Genomic DNA, 18412 nt, shown 5'->3' with positions numbered 1-18412 from the left:
CATTATTGAAATACTGGAAAGCATTTTTTTTTTTTTTTTCATTGTGCTTTCGTTATTTTTGGGGGCTTTCCATGCCTTAATGAGACAGGAGAGGGCACCTGCTTGAGTGCATGGGGCATGACCTAGACCACCAGACCATCTGCCCCAATAATATCCCCTCTTTACAATGAGCAATTTATGTTGCTGCTACATAACGGTAAATGTTCACTAAGAAGACACTGAAAGACTATGGTTTAAGGAACACTTTTACTTCAACAAAACAAAGATAGTCCTCAAAGATCATTTTCTTGAACTAATTCATCTGCTTTTATAGCAAAAAAAAGAAAGTGTGACAAACAAAAATTAGCAATGTTGCAGCACCGTTTAAGTCCAACAATAGTTTTGTACAATTTTATCATCCAAGCGAATAAATTTGTTTTGTGATTTTTATTATTTGGGAAAATACATTTCAATTTATTGTGACTATCTTCCTTCACTATAAAATGCATTTAGAAAATGTTTTTAAATGAGAAAACTCAACATGCAAAGACTGTTCGTCATGCACTTCTAAAGAATCCAGAAAATCCATAATTCTTTGACTAACACAGGCCTCGCCATCAAACGATCTACAGACATGTATTAAAAAAAGAACATCAAAGTGAAGAAGCTGTAACTTTTCAGAACATTTTTGACAATGTTTCATTACTGCTGGGCAGGTCTATAATCTATTTCCTTTGAGACTTCCTTCTCAAGTCGTGATCACACATTTACCAAAGCTCTCATTCTGACGGCAGGGCGGAAATTAATTAATAAATAAACACTGCATTTTTACATTCATCAACATGCGGCAAGAATAGCTCTAATTATCACAGGTGAATTAACACTTTCATTTTTGTGTCAAAAAATTAATTGTATCCCTTAACAGCTATTCCCAGGAGGAAGTTAAAGAAGAGGCTGGGGAAGGTAAAAGTAGAAAAAAACTCAACAGTGTAGACCACCAGGAGTGCTAATTGCTGCTTTCAAAGCCTTGCATCAGTGTTAGCGTCTTTCCACAGGAGTGTACGGCGTCCCACAGTGAGATGCTGAAGGTAGAGCTTTGTTACAAATACACAGATGTCACATCTTGATCTCACGACCTGGCAGGGGAGTTTTCTTTATTCATTTAACCAGGCGAGCTGACCGAGAAGGAGCTTTTTTTAGAGACTCCACAGTGTGAGGTAACTGTTTCAGTCAGACACAAGTTAACTGCTGGAGTTTTCCCTGTTATTACAGTGAATATGTTAATCTTGACGTGACATAGAAAATGATCTTTTTGACTTAATGAAAGGTTGGAGAATGAAGAAAAAATACCATTAACATGTGAAATGAATGTGGGCTCGGATTTTTTTTTTTTTTTTTTTTTTTTTCGGCAAATTAATGAAAAGATAAAAAGTTTTAATGAGGAGGCCTGTTTTTGGTTGATTTATTCCTTAGAAGTAAAAGAAAAGGCCTACAAACTCCAGAAAAAAATCAATGTACTTTGATACAGGTGTATGTTTTCTTCCTCTGGCAGATCTGTTAAGACGATTACATCTCATCCCAGTGTCTTTTACTCTTTACCCACTCTGTGAGTTAATGTCTGAGTGAATATCCGTGTACCTCAGCTGTGACTGAAGGACAGAGTGAGTGAGAGTGAAAGTAGCGATGACTTAATGCGTGTGTGTACGGCGTGCATGTGTGGTCAACCCACCGGTGAATTCCACTGCATTAGCTGGGCCATTAGCACATTTAGCTGTCTGTAATGCCCAAGTCATAGTGACACGTTTGGGTCTCCCCCTCTACTTAGGCTCCACTTTTAATGGACAGGACTGACATGCCAGGTGACAGTAATGTCACTGTGTGGCAGCAAGTAGTGCCAACACTCAGCGGACCACAAGAGAGGAGGTTTGTTGGGCTTCAGTCTCTCAGAGGGAATGAGTACTGCAGAGACAGCGCAGTTCTTCTGGAGTTTTTCTCAGAATCATCTTTGTCTACTTTTTGACGTAGGATTGTACACATTTTTCTTTTTTCCTCAAAGACTGTCCAAAGATGCACCTTTATACTTTGTGTTTGCTTGCTTTATAGGCATTATTAACTCACTTCATTTGTTCATACCCAAAGACAGAAAGGGCTCTCTTTAAATGCCGGTCCAGTCTGTTGTTATAAAACAAGGCTGAGCGCCGCTAACTTACGCAGCGAAATCGGTTATGCGTGACGAGGCTGTGCTAACTTGCAAGCTCAACTGATGGCTGGCATGACAGGAAGTGACAGATAAAGCTTTGTACAAATTACTGTTACTCTGGAATTGCCACTTGCTCTAAGCAGGCTCCTTTTAATTCCTATTCCCATAAAAAAATAAGCAGTGTGAGAATTTGGAGAAGATGCACACAGATGTAACCAATGTGTTGTGTAATTTACAGATGAACTAACTTCTGCTGGTCTGTTTGGTTATACATCACTGGAGGATCTCCATACTGACTGGCTATCAAGTTGGGAATTATCTGATGAATTTGACCATAGCTCAGTGTTTTTCTGCTTCATTTTTTGCCTCATGTTTTGGATACTTAAATCTCCTTGACTGCTTTCCTGTGTGCTGGTTTCAATGCAGACTTTTTTTCCATTCTGATTAAAATCATTCCAACTGAAGATCTCTGGTCATCTCACATGTGACGTGATGTGTTTTGGTGATGTTTACATGTGCCATGACATTTAATCAGAACAACCATTTACAGACATGTGACACACGCAGATCTATGAATACATCACATAACTATCAAACATGGAGGTCTATGTCTTTTTAGCACAGTAGTTCCAATTGTTTTTACACTCCTACAAAGCTGTGGATGAAGGTCTACAGCCAGTGCCAATTCCTCAGTTTAAAAAAAAAGTCGCTTTTTTGGCTGTACAAGAAGTTAAAAGTCGTTTAATGCCTTATTTGCATAATGATTTGTATGCTTTTGTCACAGACAGTGCATAAGAGAGGAGTAACATCGTAACATTTTGTTTTTCTTTTTTAAAATAAAAAAAATGCTCCTCTTTTATCCAGGCTTGGGACCAACCAAAGTGACCCAAAAGATTTGCACACAATGTGCAAGCTGGGAGAGACTGCTGAGTGAGGAGGAGTGTTTTGGTACCAGGGAGGGCTCAGCACAAGCTACTCATTGAGGAGAGATGGATAGCGCTGCAACATCAGAGTCTCCAAACTCCAGAAAAGTCGCTTTGTTTGCCAGTAGTCACTTTTTTGACAAAAATAAACAAATAAATGAATAGAATTGCTACAGCCCATTTCCCTGTTTACATGACAGAATTTTAATTTTGATCACTTTGAGGAAAGGAATGTTCCAGCGAATGAAATTCCATTTTTTACTCAGTTTATTCTGATTGAGGTGTTCTTATGGAGCATTTTTATTCGGTTTGGGCTTCTAACCCAGCTATTGGTTTCATGGACAAGCTGAGATGCACTGTAAGAAACATAGTTTTCCTTGCCCTCATCCATTGTCTGACCACATGCTCTCTCAGTGTCACTGTCAGATTAATTTGAAAGAGTAAATCCAAACACGGATGATGTGAAGTGCTCCTCAATCTTAGCTCAATATACTGCACACTGCCAGTTCACCATAAATGAGGCCATTTGATGAGCTAAGTTTGGACACAGGAGCCTAATGGCGGCATTAAAGAGCAGACCAGGGAGAATAGATGGCCGGACATCACTCACTTTAATCACCTGTTTCATTATTCAGTGGATGGGTGCCACCTGGTCATACATGAAGGGTGTCAATGGGATCCTGAGTCTGAGGAGGAGTGAGGCATTGTAAGGGGGAGCTGTGTGGAGTCCAGAAAAGCCATTTTATTTTCAGGCTCAGCGGCTGTGTGCACGTTTTGAAAAGGACATATAAGTCACTTGTGCCTACACTTCTGAACAAATTCAACTTGCCCAACCTCTAAAATGTCTGTACAGTGCAGATAATGTTCAAACTATGCTATGATCAAACTTACATAGAGCTCATGTAACCAAGTGTTGTACCATACAGAAGCAGAGTGCTATGAAGAAATGGCAGACCTTTGCGCCATATTTTCACGAGACCTGAGTACGATCTCCACTCTATTGCGGTTTTGCACCATCCTATCCTATCAACACTCACTGGCTAAGTTGTCAGGATTCAGCACAAAGCCGGATCACATTACAGTGGGAGTCATGGGCTCAAGATTTCCTGTGCTTCCAGGTACCCCTCACTGCATTGTGCAATTCCTGCTTTCCACCCCAATGACTGACCCAATGATCCTCAAACCTCAGCAATGTTGACTCCAGGCCTGGATCTTTGTTACCGTTTGTTGTAATGAACTGAAATACAACCTGGAGTGCTTAAATTGTGAAGTCAACCCAATGTTTTAGTGTTTTTTCAGTGCATGTCTTCCTGACCTGCTGATAGTGCTCTGTACAAATTGAAGCATTGCTGCTCCAAAAAATAAAAATCTAGAGTTTCAGCTCTAGATCTGAAACACAGCCAGAACACAACACATCAGAGTGAGTGGAAATGAACATATTGACTAGAATTGAAACCTTTAGGATCTGGTGCCCTGACAAAGACTAGAGACAGACCAGACACAGATCTGGTGGAATTTAGTTGTTATATGTAACATAAAACAGAGAGGACCCCCGCGTACATTTAACGACAATGTGAACAGTTAATCTCAGTTTTGGCCAATGAACAGTGCTGTAAAGAGACGGCACAGGCCAAACTGACCTCAGCTCCTGTTAAAACATTGCATTTTGGGTAAAGGTTAGGACACATGAAAGGTGCCTGTAGGATGATCCACACCCTTGCATATCAATGCAGTTCCACCGTCCACTTTTCACACACCACAGAAGAGATAAGAGAGAGAATAAGCTGTCAGCGGGCCGAGTGCACCAGTCCCCTCTATATTCTTCACATTACTACAGAGGGAACAATGTGTCTGCAGTGGCAGGTGGCCATAGTTCATAATGTGCTGATGCTGACCAAGTGTCAGTTTGATCCATGGGATGGGTGAGCAGGACGGGGCTGTGGCTCCTGAATCCTTAAGCAAGCAACTGTGTGGAGCTCCTATGGGGACGCTGAGAGACATGATACAGATGAGACCGGCAACTATCTACCTAATGTAAGACAGATACACAGCAGAAAGAGGGATGGCGAGGGTGGGAGACAGTCGGCAGGACTGATGAAGAGCTGGGCATCATGTTAGAAAAAGGCACAAAGGCAGATTCTGAACTTGTCATTCTGTGTTGTTTGTCGTCACTGGCCTGTAACTGTGAAACTAATGTACCCAATCAGACTCACAAACAGTAAATGTAAGTGTTTGTCGGCCATTCTGTTTTAGGGCTGCTGTAACACTTGATGTTGTGTGTTTGAACGGGCTGCTGAGGCTGAAGCTTTGCCTCATTAAGTAGTCTCTCTATTTGATGGTTAGAAAGTAAACAAAGTCCTCAGCTCCATTTACAACTACTGGTACTTATGTGTGTGATAATGTGCAATGAGGCGTGCAGATAAAAGATAAAGATGGATGAGGTGGAGACAAGGAGGGCCACAAAAAATCCTGAATTGTGTTTTGCCAAATTGTCAATTTTAGTGCCGTGCATGCCACATCAACAAAGAGTGTTTGGTTGCTCTCTGAAAACATGGGGAGTAAAGGGACATGAGCAGTGATAAAAAAGAGGATACAGACAATCATTTCTACAAAAATACTTTTTTGGTAGGACACAATTTTACGTATTTCATTATAAATTAAAGACTTAAAGCTTTTGCACTCTTGACAAATGGGAATTATTTTTGCAGTTGAAGACATTCTTAGCAGCTAATTAGAATAAGTTTTAACTTCTGGCTATACTACTGCCATCCATTGAGCAATAAGTATTTTTTGTAGGTGTGATACATCATGAGTGATATGATCATGGAGTCAGATAAATGACTAAGTGTACACACCTTGCCAACCAGCACCAGAACATAGACTGTATAATGAATGGGCGTAGTCTCCCAAACGTCACCCATTTGTTTCTAAAACAGATTTTTGAAGCAAATCGGCTATTGCAGCCATATTGGAAGGGACAGGGGCTTTGATTAAAGTAAAAGGGTGCCTGTCAGTCATGTGAGCTGAGTCGTGCCTCTGATTGGGCGAGTTTGCTATCTTGATACCCTCTAAACTGCTGAGGTTGAAGAAATTCCTCCTGTACAGTGTGTGCTGGTTGTGAAATTAGCAATTCAGACAGGAGACGTTTTTTGAACCAGGCAGTAAATAGGTTAATTTCGGCTGTAAAAATGGCTTTTTTGGCTTAGTGTGTATGTGACTTCTGGTACTTCTAGAGGTAGCCTCAAGTGGACACTCGAGAAACGGCAACAGGTTTTAGCACTTTCACATCGTCTCATATTTTTAGACTGGACATTGTTGCTTGCATCAGAACTTTCAATTAAACAAAATATTAACAATTGTATTGCTGCAGGGCCAAAATGCTGGTCATATGTGATCTCAGTGTAGCTAACGGCCACTAGGCGGGGCTGTAGATTCAGTTATAGGCTACTGCGGTGAAACAGCAGTATCTAGGTAACAAGAAGCACAGATGACAGATGGCATTTTTAATTGCTGCGTGAGTTTGCCCAGCCCAGTGTCAAAAGTTTATGACAACAAACTCAAAAACAAACGTATCGCTAATGTGCTTCTTGCAAAACAAGATGAAAACAGAAACAGAAGTTCTTCATCAACATGCAGAGTTTTCTTTCAAATAGTTCTGCCATTGGTTTTTGTTCTATGTCTATATGCACTAAAGCTATGTATCGAGAAGTAACAGCAGCACGGTTTCCAGTGGTACTGCTTTGTTTTGCCCATATCCGTAAGCTTTATGGAAATGTACAGAAATACAGATAAAAGAACGCAGAGCATGGACAGAAGGCTTTGGGGTTTAACGTGGAGCCTAAATGGACCTTTTGCCTCAGGATTATGTCTTCATTCACATATTTAACAAACTTTTTCAGATTCTCACATACACGCCAGAGCCTTATGTGCATTTATTTGGAATTAATTGGTTTAATAAGAAAACAGTTAAATATTACACTCTCAAATTCATTGTGTTTTTTTGACAATACACATAATAAAAAAATATTAATAAATAAACGTGTGTTTGAGTGGATGATATCATGTGTACTTGTATGAATTATAATTTAATGTTTCACACAAAATTTGGAGTTTTGTTTGGGTTTTTAAGCGTTATGATGACATTTCTTGCCTGTCACTTCAAAATAAAAGCCCTGTGTTTTTAATGAGAAATTAGACAATTTATGATTGAGGCACTAAAACAGGCTCAAGAGATGCATCAGGAATAACAGTTTTATGATGCTATCTCTTCTGTAGAGATAAAACAGTGTAAGTCTACACCCAGTGCGGCTTGATAATCTTGTCTGTGTTTGTATTCAACTTACTGTCAGAGGATTTACCCTCCAACAGCATCCCTGACCTCCTCTCATCTTCTCTCATTGTCTTTCTTTTCGCCCTCCCTCCTCTTTCATCTCCAACTACTTCCTCCTCCTCCTTCTCCTCCTCCTCCTCTCTTTTGGTCTTCCTCCGCGATTTATTGCGCGGGGCAGGCAGACAGCAGAGAAACCTCCCTGTATGGAACGATCTGTCATCCCAACATTATCATCCAAACACACCGCCTTCCATATTGTGCTACAAGGGCTTGGGCAAATTGCTATTTTTATGGGACATGATAAAGGAAATGCTGCCTTATGTTCACATTTTTTACTGCCCAGTGCTGGAGCAGGACGTGCCATGATTCACTGCATTGGAAACTTGTTTGTATTGTGTGTGACATGCATGTGTGCGTGTTGTTGGGTGAGTTAAGAGTTAAAATAGAGAAAATGGCCAAGGATTCTGTTGTAGAAATGTTAGACAGCCAATAGAGATATAATGCAATAGATCATCAAGACGTGTCTGTGTGGCTGCATCGAGGCCGGCTTGTAAAAATTAGAAGGAGAAGGGGCAGTGGTGAATCATTGTAACAAATAACATCACTATCATAAGTAAAATGTTTAATTTGAGATTTCAAAAAGACACACACACACATGTATATATATTTTTTTCTCATCTCTTACATTTAAATACTGTTTTTTGTTCATCAGAGCAGTCCAGGAAAAGGTCAAAATAATTGCACATGTGCAGGGAAAATAAATTTTACAGGCAAAAGGCAAACCCATTACCATGTTCTTTGAGAAAAATGAGTGCATGTTGACTTCATCTGTCTACTCTCTCTTCCCCTCTCTTCTCTCTTCTCCTCTCCTGTCTTTTCCTCGCCTTCAATCCTTCTCTCCGCGAGCCCTCGGCGTGCCTGACAGCCAGCGCTGCACCAAACTGACAGGCCCTCAAACCGTGGCCAAGAAAGCGAGCATTAATTAAGTCATTGCCGGACTGTAATTTCCTTGAGAAGTAAAAAAATTTCCTCACACGCGAAAAGGTTACCAAGACCTTTTCTGTGTCAAAATTACCATGCGTCATGAATATTAATGCGCTTAATGAAGACAACCTTTGGTTCATCAAGAATGTTCCAGTAGCAGGTGCCAAGCTGATAAACTCACTCGGTGAAGGCTGTTTTTTTTTCCTTCAGTTTTTCTTCTATCTCTTTCTTCTTTTTCCAGTTTTATGTCAGCTCCTTAGAGAGTCAGTTATTTAAATCAACATCTTCCTATCAGAATTTACTCACTCACATGAAAACACACACATGCACACATACATTGTTTCACACCATTTCCCCTTATTCCTTGGTACTTGTCCTTGGGTTTTTTCTTAGGACTGCTCAATTTGGTTCACAGATAAACAAAAGAAGCATTTAAAAATGATTATTTCTTTTGTTTTACTAAAAGAATAATATGATCACACGTGATTTGTATCTGTTAATCTATGCTGAATGTGCTTTTTGTGAAGATAAACATGGTCATCCTGGCTATCTATGATGTTTAAGAACATTTTTTTCTGAACAGCTTTTGCTTGCATGCTGTCATATCATACATTTTTTTTTCAGTTAATGAAGTGTTTTACATTTTTAAACAGAAGGAACAAAAATTTGGGACCCACTGATGTATTGACCGAACATAAACATTGGCTGATATTTTCCCTGCAGGCTGACTTTGGCCCATTAGCAAAAAATGTGCCATGCAACTGTGTACATGTCTCATGTTGTGATCCTTTGTGCTTTGTATGTCTTGTACATTGTGATCTAATTGTTTATCCAGCATAGATGTTTTTGTTCAGACAGGGGGAGTCACCTATTTGGCAAACTAAACTCTGGTAGTATCAACACTCTTTTTAAGAAACATCACTGACATGAGTTGCATGTTCCAGTGAAAATTCAAGAGCGCAGACTTCTACCAACAATATATAACAAATCTTAAAGTGTATTATATAGCAGACAGTAAGAATTGCAAGGAAATAATTTAAGACAAAACTGTAATCTTTATCAGAATCTGAAAGCAGCTTTTATGATAATGGATTAGTTTAGTTTTACGAGGCTGATGGCACATCTTTCTCTAGATCTTAAAAAAGCTGCATATTGGTACGAGTAATAAGGATCATTTAACTCCCAAAACAGCAGACAGAAAAGCATACTGCAAAATATCAGTGGCATGAGACAAGAGTTAGATGTGAACCCAGGCTGCCCCTGTGAAGACCATAGCCTCTTTAGGTGCCAACCCTCTGTTGGTGAACGTGGCTTTCAAGAAGCTCCTGTGATGCATGATTGTCCATTTTTAAAGTTTCTACCATCAGACATACAGTGCTTAGCAAATTCATAAGATCACCTGTCATAAAAATGAGAAAACCATTTAACGTTAAGTCTGACTCTTTGTTTTTTAGATATTTTTCTTCAATTTGTTGTTTTGAACAGGAGCATAGCATAGAAGTTTATCGTCATGGTAACAAGTACAAAGAAATTGAAGTCACAGCAGCAATCAAGAAAACAAAAGTAAGAAAGTGTATAGAAAGTGCAAAAAGGTTAAAAAGGAGATAGATGCTGACAGCTAGTCCATCATTCTCCAGTTCAGCCAGCCTCCACCTCCACAGGGTCCAGGACTGAGCTTCTTCAGCAGTCTGTTCAGTCTCTGTCTCCTGGATCCTGTCTGCTCACAGCAGGTGAAGCTCTTCCAATGTGGTGTTGGTGTCTGATGTTAGCTCCGTTAGCCATGTCTGTGAATAGCATGATGCTACTCTGCCCTCTGGTAACGATAGATGGATGAACAGGTCCATGTCGTCACTTCTTGGTTCACACCTGAGAACCAGCATGTCATCCTCACCTCCTTCTCCTCACTTTGTGGGAAGACATCAGGCCTTACACCAGTTAGCATCGACATGCTAGAGGCTGCTAACAGCTGAGTTTACATGTAAAGTATGTGGCCATCGTTACATGTAGGATCTCCAGACAAATACAGGAGAAAAAGTAGTAAAAATATCACTGAAGCCACAAAAAGTTTGGTGTCCATGACCGACAAATGAGCCATACAAAGTAATGATCCACTCCAAATACAATGATTACGAAAAAGAGAAGAAAAAATTACAAGAAACAGACAACGAAGAGAGAGCTGCTGAAAATTTTTGTTCCTAAAATTTAGCCTAAAAACTTGAATTTTCTAAGAAGTCAGACATTTATTTAAAGAAAAAAAGAAAGAAAGAACAAACAACCACTAAAACACTTTTTTTTCTTTTTGGGGACACAAGTCAATCAAAAAAAAAAAAATTGTGCGTTAATTTTTTCCTGCTTTTTTAAAATAAATAAATATATATATATATATATATATATATATATATATATATATATATATATATATATATATATATATATATATATATATATATATATATATATATATATATATATATATATTTGGCATTAAATCCATAATTTTGATTAAAGAGCGTGAACATCCTGGTGGATTAAAAACACAAAACACAAAAGGTGTTTTGGTAGTCAACTGCTGTCTTAGTCATCACCCTTCTGGTAGAAACATAAGACACTGGATTCTGGTGTCCCCTCTAGAAGCATACTCAAGTAAAAATTGAAGTGCATTGCCAAGTGTGGTACTGTGTTCATGATGAAGCTGATTCAGTGAATGGAAGCAAAGTAAAACAGTTAGTATATATAAGGCCAGTGATTCTCCTACCTTTATACATACACAAAGAGACAATAGGAACAAGTAGTGCATTTAAACAACTTTTAAATCCTCGTACTGATTTCCTGTGTCAGATGACACTAACATTTGGCCGCAGTCGCCAGTGTGAAATCTGGATTATAAAACAAGTCACTGAGTGCTGTTTTCATCCCTCGAGTCTTGAGATTGCACTGCTCCTGTTCTCTTGCTCCTCCTCTTTCTCTGCCACACTGCTGTTCCTGTTGTGTAATTGAGATGCAGAAACATTGACAGAACTCATTTACTGCGATGGAGAACTGTGTAATGTGAAAGGGAACACAGATTATTACATCAGCACACACATACACACAAAGGCAGGCCAACACACACACACACACACACACACACACACACACACACACACACACACACACACACACACACACACACACACACACACACACACACACACACTTTGGTAAAAGACAATGTAATTTGGCACCATGTTTGAAGAGCCTCTTCAATTGTTCTGCCAGGATTTGTACTCCTGGTCTCACGTAGCAGAGGTGATCAGAGGTGAAAACACGTAAGGTGATTGCTTCCTGAATTGAGTGTGTGCTCAGGTGGTTGTTATGAGAATAGAGCGTCACTACGGCTGTGAGTGGGTGGCTGTTGAAATGGGATTTCTACGTTGTCTGTTTTCATTCATGCCAACAAATCAAGCTCTTACACAAAACATGGACAAAACAAAATCTCAAGGTTTAGTGTTTGCTTTGTAATTTTGTGGATATTTTTCTTTCAAGATTTCTCAATATCAAGTTTAAAGTTATGAACACAAGTTCAACCATTTCCCTTGCACTCAACTTTTCCATCAGATCTGATCAATCGCTCCCTTTCCACCAAGTAACAGTTCACATACATCACCACTCTTTGTAATCAAACAGGGTTATAGTCCACTCATCGAAGCCTGGGTCAGAGTTCAGACTTGATTGGACCAAGGCATCAAAAGAATTGGGGTTGAGTCTGAGTCAAGTTCCTGTTACCTGTTTTAGAGTTTTTGTTGTTATTCATTGGGACTCTGAGACCAATCTGTGGCTTTGTTTTTGACTTTTTTCACTCACCCTATCTGCAACCAGTGTTGCCAAATTTATATCTGGAAGCAGTTAAATCAAAAAGTGCACAGTATATTTCAACTTGACTAAAAAAATGCTAAAAATTCAAATTCAAAACATTGCCCCCCTCCCCTAAAAAAATGACCCTGAGTCCTTTTTTGTTGCTCCTCTATCACTGTACCTTTTCCCCCTGCTTCTGGGTGACAAAGAAGGTGGTTCATCCTCTTGAGACAAAGGACCTCCACTCTCAAGCACACATACACACACGTATATACACAGGAGCACTGAGGTCTGCTGTCATACACCTCTCATTAATTCCTACCTGTCAGCCGGCTCCCCCTACCGTATCGGCCCCCCGAAAGGTGACAGCTTTCCAATGACTGACAAAGGCTCTTTAGGTGATACAGAAGATCCCCAGCAACCACCGGCTTCTGTAAAGTGCCCCTCAAATGTCACTTTTGCTGCTTGGAGATGTGCGCACGCACACACCCACACGTAGTATTTTTAAAACAGAGGGCCTGCTCTCAAGTCTTCAACCATTTTTGACATCCAGAGGCTACGGGTGTCACCGAGGCCTCAGCTCTTAAAGCTTTTAACATCCGAGAGAGATGGCGTTGTTTGACAGTGCTATTGGTGGATGCTATTGTTGCGTGTCTTCCCCCCCTCCAGTGCATTGGATTTGCTTGTTTTTTTCGGTTGTAAGAGGTGGATAAGGAAGAGAGAGAAACAGCACCAAACTTTTGCTCCGTGTCCACTCGGCTGTCATGCATTGAGTGGCAACAGCAAGCAATATTTGTGTCAGTTTGTACTTGTTGGGAAGGGGTCAAGTCCACAGAAATGTTGTTGACGTCATTCAGCTGTCGAGGCTGGTTTCGCAGTGCAGACTTACCTGTGTGTGTGTGTGTGTTTGTGTGTGGTGTTTTCTGGGTGAGAGTGTGCAGAGATGGGTAAAAATGTTACTGTGGTGAAACTTCACACCCGAAAGAGAGAAAAGGAAGAAAAGTACTTCAATTTCTTCCTCCTGTCCGTTCCCTTTTGTTCCTCGTAGGCTTGTACAAATGTCCTTGATTCTAGGGGTTTCATTTGTTACCTATACATTATTATAATGAACAGCAAGACACTGAACAAAAACAAAACATGCATCAAGATTTTTGCACATGATCTTTAGATTAGGGGTTCTCAAACTTTTTAGACCATGGACCCCTTTCAGGAGAGACATTCTTTCAAGGACCCCCTTGTTATCGTAACAATCATCAGTGTAGTATTAATGCTATGTAATGTAACAATGTACTACTTAGTTTCCGCAACAATAGAATTAGGCTACATTTAAACTTTTGGGGTTATTCATTTTGTAAACTTTGAGGAAATGTTACCGTAAGGCAGTGGGGGCCCAATTGTTGAAAAACATACGCTGAAGTGACCACTTGGGAGCCAAAAGTGTGGCTGACCTAAACTGACCTCTTGGGGGGGCAAAAAAAGCATGCTGTATGTGCCTTTTTTTCTCGTTTTGCCCCTTCCCTTGAAAGAGTCTGTACATGCCACTGCACCAAGGAGTTTTCTGCCTTGAGTTTTTTTTTATTTTTCATCATTGCACACTATGAAGTGATAGCCATGTCAGAGTCACATGGCACAAAACTAAATTGGGTGAAAGTGTTGGGGAAAAAATCGCTGACTGTATTGGTGCAAGAGATTCCAATATGTTGACATGCTTCTTTTTAGTGATTAAGCACATTTTTACAAACCTTTTTAAACTACTCTGCTCTACTCTTAGCTATGGTTCACGGACCCCTGAGGGTCCTGGGACCCCACTTTGAAAAACAATGCTTTAAATGATTAAAGAGACCAATGATGCTCCGTGCTTTTACAATTAACTGAAATGCATCAAAACTTAAACGCAGCATGCTGGATAAAATGGCTGAAGAGCATCAAAACTTGTGTCATTACAAAGCTAAGATTAGCTATGTCTGTGTACTTGTTTCAAAAATGAAACATGGAGAGGGAGTTGATAACATTAACAAGTGTTACACACTGAGATTCAAATAAAACTCACAACAGGATGTCACTGTGTAAGCGAACAGAGTGTGTGGTCTGTTGGTGTTCTGTCAGACATATCACACTTGAAGCTTTTGCTGCTAACCGATTTAACCAGCTTTGACTGCTCAAAATGTGCGCACTCACTTGCCCATTTACACTCACTGCCAGTATTTTTAGGACTGATGCACTTTATCACAGCCAGCAACAGTAATGAATGATAACAGCAGTGAACTGATAAAGATCAGCACATCCCATTTTAATCACCATAATCATCTTGTTACATGTTAACTTGGTTTAAGAGCCTGTTAGAACATCTCTAACAAGTTTTCTTTTCACTCCTCACATGAAAAAAAAAATGTTGAGGGGGAAAAAAAAGATGAAAAATTAGAGTGATGTTGAGATATGAAAACATGCCCCAGAAAGCAATTATCACAAGAAATGGAGCAAAATGATTTCACATTCTCATGCATGCAGAGGATGTCGTGCAGGTTTAAATTAACTCCATCAGTAAACCAGATGATTACATTCGGTAAACAACCGCAGTGTGGCGAGGCTCCGAGCAAATAAGCGGCTTCTTTTTGCACTCTGATTATTTTACCTGATTTTAAATGCAAATAGATCGATTGTACAGGTACAGATTTATAATACTGACAACTGTATGCTCTGCTTTTTGTACTCAGCAGTTTATCACTCTTACTTTTAAAACTAATGATTTTCTTACATTTCTACATGTTGGCCCAAGCAGTGAAATTCCCAACCTTACACCTTAGGCTTCAGTTCTGTCTTCTTTTTTTTTTCTTTAATTGAGAGAAAAGTATCAACTTTGATGCATTAGTGCAAAAACAATGTTTGCTCACATATACGTTGATACATCACACCAGAAAGTTAATGAAGCATTTGCTACAACCCACAAAGTCAACCAACCCCATGGCATTTTTTTTTTTTTTTTTACAAATTTCAATTTCCCTCTTAGTATCCTACTAGAACAGTAGTTCAACCAATAGGTATCATCCCAGAATCCTGAGAATCCCTTGTGCTAAAATCCAGCAGTAGCATCTGATCTAAAAATATGAAGTCCATGCAGCAGGGGTAAAAAAAACTGCTGTTCATGTGATTCTGCTTTAGGCAAGCTGAGAAAATAATAATTTAAAAAATTATGAACCCCAGATACCCAGAAAAAAAAGGGTTCTTACAGCAAGAATGAACTTGTTTACAGGCTGGTCCCCAAAATTGGCTTGCGCTCTTTTTTTTTTTTTACACACACAATTAAACACACAAGTTTTGCCTATACTGTATAAGGATGTGCTGACTTGACTGGCAGGTGGGCACCTAACTGTCTGTAGATACGGAAAAGACCAGGCTCTTTCAGATTTGTGTGAAGCAGACTTGAGGTTAGCATTTCCAATATGACCCCCGTTGGTAATGGCAATCAGAACTCTGAACCAGAAACAAATGGGTGACATCACTGAGACTAAGTCCGTATATTATACAGGCGATTATTAAATCATCTATTTGGGATGAGTTCACAGGCTGATAGTTGATGTCTTTTATTTAGAGGTAACTTACTTTCTTTGTGTGTGACAAACATCTAATTTTTAGGTACTTTAAAAGTTAAACCTTGAACATTTATGTTGCTGCTCTAGAAAGTTTTCTTTCGAAAGTATAAAAAAAAAGTATACAGAAGAATGAAACAGCTTTATGGTACTGAAATGACAGTTGTTGGCCCATGTTTGACTGGGACACATTAGTCTGGACACTGTTTCCTAAAAAGTAAAGGATGATTAACTCATTGATAATTTACTCGACACTTCTCTTGCCTGTATCTTCTTGAAATTAAACATGATTTCAATACAGTTTTTATTTACAGGTACATTGCTGTGGTTGTAATACTTAATAAACCTAATGTCCAATTTGTTGTACACATTAGTGCTTGAAATCTGAATATAAATGTTACATATTCTGCTGGCACACAGAAAAACACACAGTTGAAGGAGTAGCAACAACAGCTAAAGTTGTATACCTCCTTGAATTTTACAGTCTGTTTCCTCGCTAATTCTCTACTTTGACTTTGAACCTTGTAGCAAGATTACCCCAGGAGACTATCACTGTTAAATCGTGGAGGAAATGTTGAGAGTAAATGACTGGAGGATCCCTGCAAAAATTAATTATATAACCTATTGTAGCATACCTCAAAAGTTCACCGTGCATGGGAAACTTAATATGCATGGCCTTCACCTTTACAGGCTCATAAAATTCTAGAGTTGTGCTTAATATTTTTTATATGATAATTCATTAAGAGCGGCATATGTTAATAGCACTCATTTGGGGAAACTTAAAAAGTTGGGTTTGATGTCGACTCAGAAAACTGGGGAAAGGTCAATAATATTTTATAATACGGTTGTAATGATATTCCTGTTCTTGGTTGCAGCTCTAAATTGGACTTTGTGCAGAGCAAAGGAATTAATACCTCTGTGTGATATCCTGTGAGTAGTCAACACATAGATACATTACAGCTTGATAATTACAGATCTGGATCCACTCTGTTTTTTTTTTATTCCTTTCAGTTGTTGTTGAGTTTATCAGGTTATCTAACATATTTATAGAATGTAAAGGGTTGAATTCCCCTAAACATGCAACCTGAGTAATTTGTTATCAGGTACTTTTTGGGTCTGTCATTGAATATAAAAAGAACAAGGTCAAGGTCATGTTTTTTTCTACACCTGAGCCATGCCCCCTCCGTGTAAAAAGCTGCTCTGTCTGTGCTGTAAAAGCTAAAGCAGTCACTTCTCATACCACTCTTTATGCATTTGTATCAGCCAGACCAGAGCAGGTTGTGCAGCCTTGTCTATAACCTGACTCAGTCACTGCGACGTCCCAGCAGCCTGTAAGGTCAGAACCTACAGAGAGTCAGAGAGGTTGGATGATGATGTTTCTCTGTGACGCCTCCATTTCACCCCCTGACTTTCTTGTTTCTCTCCTCTGCATAAAGTGTCAACTTTTTGCCATCTGCTGGGGGAGTGTCTCCCGTTGAAGCTGAACACTCAACTGTTAACCCTCTGAATGCCGGTGTCTTGTCCAGTATTTGTTATTGGATCATCTATAGAGGAAAACTTCATTCTTACCTTGATCTGTTACTCTTGAACGATACATTATCTGATATCGAATTAGTGAGAGGTTTTGCATGCATGGTTAGTATTTGACCAGCTTTTTTGTTTGTGATGTTATTTGCTGAATTTATAAGTCATTTACAATTTCTAATCTCATATTGTGTCCAAAAATAATAATTTAAAACCTTAAATGGCCAAGGCTGTCATGAAAATATCCACAATAAGTTTCTAACCAAGTAATCTGAACAGATTCAGTGGCAGACATTTGTTCAGCAAAGCTGTTTATCATCATGACCAGATGTTATATTTTGACCAGAATGCTGGTTTCATGAGCTCAAAGTTTTTTTGATGTGGGCTTGATTACTGCAACACAAAAGGCCTGGTAATTGAACATAATTGTTTAATGTCAGTTTTAAGTACTTTTTTGGTTATCTTTATGCTAAAAATGGGCAGTAACTGTGGAAAATATAATTATAAACGATATTAACAGAGCATTAACAATAAAAATACATTTTCAAACGGGGTGCACATTGTTAAAACTGAGCTAAGGAGCTAAGTGTTCATTTCTGCTGCCCCCTCTGTATAGAATAAAGTCCTAAATGATGAGGTGTCGGAGTCATTACACCTGGAGCCTATGGCACAGGCAATGTAGAACACCTGAACTGTGCCTGTTTTTACATTTTATCCATGATCACAACTTTTGCACTTGATCCAAAGCAGTTTGCACCTTTCAAATTGTTGTTTGTTTGTATCTGTATATAGCATATGTAAAAATAAAGGCTACATTCCTCAACATATCTGCTGGTCCAGCTTGGCCCTGACCTTGTTCTGCATCCCAGCCCCCAATTCTGTTCCTGTCTTTCTTCAGCTACCATTTCTAACAAAGGAGAAATTGTGACGAAACACTTTAGTCCTACTTTAATGTTATACTCCCTTTCAGCAGACTGTATGTTGTTCTCAGACTGTAATACTCCCTTTTACATCTGTCAGAAATGATTGTGACCTTGTCTTGCATTGTTTT

At 39.2% G+C, this 18412-nt stretch overlaps 1 long non-coding RNA gene across 1 annotated transcript in view; it reads left to right on the top strand.

Moving 5' to 3' along the window:
- The window catches only part of LOC141802604 (uncharacterized), a 126690-nt gene that overhangs the window by 107731 nt on the left and 547 nt on the right, over nt 1-18412 (top strand). The gene's annotated exons all lie outside the window — the stretch shown is intronic.

Source organism: Halichoeres trimaculatus, unplaced genomic scaffold (assembly GCF_033239565.1).
Source record: "Halichoeres trimaculatus isolate MK-OKI-2021-1 unplaced genomic scaffold, fHalTri1.1 fHalTri1_scaffold_14, whole genome shotgun sequence".
NCBI lineage: Eukaryota > Metazoa > Chordata > Actinopteri > Labriformes > Labridae > Halichoeres > Halichoeres trimaculatus.
Note: the sequence above shows the minus strand (reverse complement) of the source record. Positions and strands in the feature narration are given on the sequence as shown.